Genomic DNA, 6,000 nt, shown 5'->3' with positions numbered 1-6,000 from the left:
CCGAACGGGTCTTAGTTTTCTAAACCCAAAAAACCCGAACCCGAAAAACCCGACCCGAATCCGATCCGAATATCCGAACGCCCAGGCCTAGTAATGTGGTGTAGAATAGATTTTGTTACGGTAAAATCAAAGTAAATTTGTTTCATCTTTCACGAGATTGACAAATAAAATATTAATTTCTGAGATGCCAAAAGTTTATTAATTTGTATGACTTAAATATTTTGATACAGTAGTTTACAATAACTTTTTTTTTCAGACTTGTTTTAATATAAGAAAAAATCTAATTTAATTTTATTGAAAATTACAAAAAAATTTAAACTTCTTTTAAAAATTGATGGAGGTCAAACGCAAAGAAACGATGATGGTGCAACTCAGAATGGTATTGATGAAACTCAGGTTCAAGATGAAAATGTTGTTGCAGCTGAGATCTGTCAAATATGTTTTCCACATGATTTACTTACTACTTTAATACAACAGAAAACTTCTTAGTTATCATAGATTTACCGTTGAAAAAAAAAAATTATCACAGATCAAATAATCTACCAAAATGATAGTTTTTTATAATCTATTGTATCTTCTTCTTTTTTTGTAAATAAAACTAATAAAATCACAGTTTTAGTAAATTTTCTAAATATTTTGTACTTATGATTAACATATATATATAAGAATCACATAATAATATAAGACGTAATTATGTAGTCGTGTTGAAATATTTATGACCTACAACTTTCAAGCAAAAAAAGTTTAACATGCAACTACAAAGGTGATTGGTTGAATACATATACATATTGTAATTGGAAGTCCAACATTACAATCATCTTGTAAAGAAAACAATAATTAAGCATGTCATATATGTTTTTTGGTAGCTTCGATTAAAAGAAAACATTTACTATTATAAATACAGATATCGCACCACATGAATTCCCGGATTCATTAACATCTACAAAGTTGGATGAATTTGTAGATATTTTTAATTGGTGAGGAATTCGTGCAATCTCAAATTTTGGAGTAACTGGTACATGGGAAATGAAAGAAGTAAAATTTGATCCTACCTAATCTCTAAATAATTTAAAGTTGAAATTTGAAAGAGTCGACAAGCAGAGCAAATGGCAAGATGTTAGAAACAAAATATGAGGTTAACACTCAAACAAGTATTTAAAACAATGTTATAGGGTCTAAATAGTAATCGAAGAATATAATTTGGCTGATTGATGGAGATAATAAACAACCCCATGAACATTGACGACAACCAAGGAGGAGTTAATCTTCCACGTGTGAAGAAGGAGAAACTCCCCGAATTAATCATGACCAAGGAGATTTTAATTCACTGTTTGGATTATTTTCTTGGTAATGTGATATCTCCCCATATATTGGTCATTGCGGACGACCATAAGTTTGGAATGTTGGTTAACGACCTGAGGAAAGTATTGATTGAATTGCTGAATCTGGCTGAATTGTGATTTTCGGCTGAATCTAGCTGAATTTTTATAATCTTAAATAGTAATTGTTGAATCTAATTGAATTTTCATTGTGATTTTTGATAGAATCTAGCAAAATTATTAAGATTTTAACTGAAAAATATTGTCAAATAACTATAAACGTTAATAAAATAATTAAAATATATAAAAAGCAAATAGATAAAATTATCTAATGGTCCAATTAAATCTTATACCAATAAATAAATAATAAAAATTTTTAAAATTAACACAAATATAAATAATATATTGGTTGGCAAAATTGAGTTATTCTTCGATATATAATTTTTGAACAATTAAAAATACGTAAATAATTAATGAAAAGCTTTATTGAAAATTTAATTTCAAAACTTATCATGATGAGAAAATATAAGATTATCTAATTGCTTTTTTCTAAAAATTCATTTTAAATTAATTAAGAGATATTATAATTGTCCAAAATTATCCGAACATGAATTTGATTCTTGTCCGTTCTCTTAGTGATTAAGTGTATCCGAATTATTCTTGAATTGTATATGTATTATCTGAATTTGAGGTGTAATTTTTGATATCTGAAATATTTTAATTCGAGTTGTGTACTCGTTATTATCCAATTTTTTTATCCGAAATGAATATACCTATGTATCAGTTGGTATTAAAAAAACTATTGAATCTGGCTGAATTCAACTGAATTTAGTTTTATGCAAATGGTATATGTGGAATTGCTGAATCCGGCTGAATTCGACTGGTTTTTTTATATAATGTTACCATTGACAACCATGGTTGAGGGGTTATGCATGACATACAAGCCGATCTTGCCAAAGAAAATAATCGAAATCATGAAAATATGCTTAGGTGCATTTGTTTTGGCAATATCAACTTGATTCAGGGTGTTTCGTTTTTTTTTTAAAATAGAATGCAACCTCTTTCTTGTTTGTGATTGTATAAATTGCTTAAGGAGTCGATCGGTTGTAAAATGTTATCATAGTAACGTAGAATAACAAATTAAATAATTACTATCGTAGCATTTTTTGTAAAAGTTTTATGATTCCATTTAGCTCTGCTAATAGACATGTGTGTATATTAGATGCATATGAGTATTTGTTTCTCAAATGATAATATAAAAGATGTTCCAAACATAATTTAGATTTTTGTTAAATTCAGTCTACTCATGCATACAAATGTTGTTCTATTGTTAGTGTCTTGTCTTCTTTGCGATGTTCACACCTCATGAAAATGATACCCATTTATTTACACAAAATTGACATTGTGAACAACAAAACAAATCCTGCCAATGTACTAGTCAAATAAAGAAAATAGTAATGTTTGTTCAAACCACTAATTAATCCATTTTCACATGATATAAATTTTTTGTCATTAGAGTTTCACATATAAAATTAAAAAGTGTTTACATCCATTCAACGGAATATTCAAGTTTACATAAAATGATGATATAAGCCTGAGTTATAACAAAACTATTCTATTTCTGATAGTTTTGGCATCCTTATATGAAATATGATACATCAAAACAAATTTCCGTTACTCAAAAACGTTGATAGTCGGTTAAAACTTGAAGAGGCTAAAAAAAGATGAAAGAAAAATAAAGAAGCAAATAAAGTAAAGAAAGAAAAGAATAGAGCCGAAAGCAAAAGGAAGAAAAAGGTGAGGAGACAAAGTGTGATTAAGTGATAAGATGAGTCCTTTCCTTTTCCAACGTTCATGGCTTCTCTTTGACACCAATTTCATCCTCTCCCTTTATCAAGCTTCCAATTTATGAATTTAGTTTACTTCAAATTCTAACATAGTTTTACCGTTCAAAAATATCATATTTCATAAACTTAAACTATGACTAGAAAGAAGTCTAAGACTACTTGTTGCATTGGTGTATATGATCGTACGTTTCATATATAAGGATTTGGATCTCAAACCAATCAAGCCGATCAATGTGCCGTCCAAACATCGGATCACATACCGGGTAGAAGAGATTAGGTTCCTCAACTTACCTTGATATTTTATTTTCTACCATCATAATATATCTGCATTTATTCATTTGTTAATTATCTAATAATGATTAACAACTTTCCATTATCTTTAAACACAAACTAGGTATAATATAATTGTACTTACAAAAATGCATTTTTACAAAGAGAACTTTAAATAGTATCTAAAAACTTATAAAACATATGTACATCTTTTCGTACTTTTTACACGCACATTATCATATTTAAACCTTAAAAGTGATACGAAGATAATATTAATACTAACTGTTATGATTAAATCTTTTATTATCTAACAAAATGATGTAGTTTATACAAAGAGATCCATTTATCCGTATATACATAGAAACTTTAACTCACATTATATACATGATACGATATCTATATGATTCATACCAAAAATCTTCTATCAATAATCCACAAAAGAAACTCACATATATAGAATTTTAAGTATTATATCAACGTAGAAACATTAATTTATTGGGGAACTACTTACTAGACCAAAAACGCTTTCACCACGTAAGAACATTATTAGTTACGAAATATAGGTATCCGTGTAAGTGTGGTCATTGATAGATCCGTTATTCGTATAGACAAACTTTTTCGAGTATATTTTCCTCTACATATATATGATGCATTTATTTATGCTTTTTGGTTCTTTTTGGGGTTAATAACTTCTCTTTTCCGATGGTATTCCCGTTAACGATATCGATATCATGGGTTAAATTAAAGACTTAAAGTGAACGTACGTAAAGTAGTGGGGGAATATTCCCACTCTACCAAAACGATAAGGTACACTTTTATAGAAGGAGAGTAGGAGACCTATGTTACCGTCAACTGAAGTAATCTTCTGCCACTTGAATTTCTCAATTTCGAACAAAACTAAACCAAAAATGATCAACAAAAAAAAATTACTATATTCAATATCCTGTTTTTTTTTTTTACAATATGCATTATGTAATTTAAATTTGGTTGGTTCCACATCAGTAATATTAGAAGCAGCTATATATGCTACATGTCATAGTCAAAATTCAAATAACATTTTATAATATCCGAATAAATGGAAATTACGTACATATAACCAATTACAAATACTTTATAAAAATTCAACCTTTCGTGAAAGATTTTGCTATGTAAACTAAAACCGTGTCAAACCAAATATATTAGTTGGCCTACTGTTCCACCGATATGGATGTCGGGACATAACATACCATCCCTTTCTACATTTGGTATGTTTTCACATTTCTTTTTATGGGAAGATTAAGAACTGGATTAAATTTTATTTTAAATATGATTTAGATATTTTATGAACTCTAACTAATAGTTGAAACCTGGATTCTATCAAGGATGATCTTTATTAATTTCCTATTATATTTTTTGTTACAATTTTTGGTTTTACTTCTTAAAATAAATGACTTACAAAAACAGAAAATGGCGACCTAGCAACATCAAACTTTCGGTTTTTAGCAACTAAACAACAAAATTACCAAGTGAAAAAGTCTCGGAACTACAAAAAGTATGGTTGGTTTATGGTCGGTTTGCATCCATAAATCTAAGCGATGTGATGTCTCGCAGAGCAAGTGTTACGTATTACTCGGTCAACTTGTTTAAACAAACCTATAACACTGAAGATCCAGTTGGTACGTTCTTGCCTCTAGGCGTAACTATAACAGCTTGGGTTGCGACTTGCGATAAGAAGAAGGATGGATTCTTGGTTATCTTGTTGAGGAGACTCAAGTCATGTTAGAAGAACGAGGCAAGTTGAGAATCACATGATGTGGCATCTCAATCTTGGTGCATCATCGTCACAAGTCAGAGCTATTGGGACAACGTAGAAACATGTTGTCTCTTGTTTTCACATACATTTCACAAATTAATGAGAACAAATGTTATCTTCAACAATTGTATTCCCGAAGAGCATAAACGGGAGAGGGTGGGTAATTGATTCAAACAAGCGATCCGCATGGTGGATGCATGTTTTGGGTACTAAATCCAAGAGCCATACATGATGATATCAAGGGATTTCCAACAGTGGCTGCCTTATAATTTTCCAAGAGTTTGAGAAACTAAAAGGGTGTTTTGGAGTACCAAAAGCTTTTCCTCAGACAAATTTGCGCTTATAGGCTTCCAACTCAAAACCAATTGGCAATGAATAGATTGACTTATGTCTTTTATATAATATTCAAGTTCCTTCACATCTTTCCAATGTGGGATCTTTCTCCATACTCCCCCTCAAGATAATGACTCTTCTAGCCATTAATCTCGATAGAATCCATTACGGCCCCTCGAGATAATGCTCTTTCTAGCTATTTCGACAAAATTTAGCCTTTCTTTGGACCATCAACTAGTGGGGGTGATCGTGCCACTTTCCGAGCTGGATTAACGGGCCAGTGTGTGTGTTCGGGCTCTGATACCATGTCAAATTTTGATTTATTGTCTTTCAGCTCAAAACCAATTGACAATGAGTGGATTGACTCATGTCCCTTATATACTTACTCAAGTCCTTTCTATTCTTTATAATGTGTGATATTTCTCCACAAGCTCGTAGA

Source organism: Arabidopsis lyrata (genome assembly GCF_000004255.2).
Source record: "Arabidopsis lyrata subsp. lyrata unplaced genomic scaffold ARALYscaffold_8, whole genome shotgun sequence".
In the NCBI taxonomy this organism is placed as follows: Eukaryota; Viridiplantae; Streptophyta; class Magnoliopsida; order Brassicales; family Brassicaceae; genus Arabidopsis; species Arabidopsis lyrata.
Note: the sequence above shows the minus strand (reverse complement) of the source record.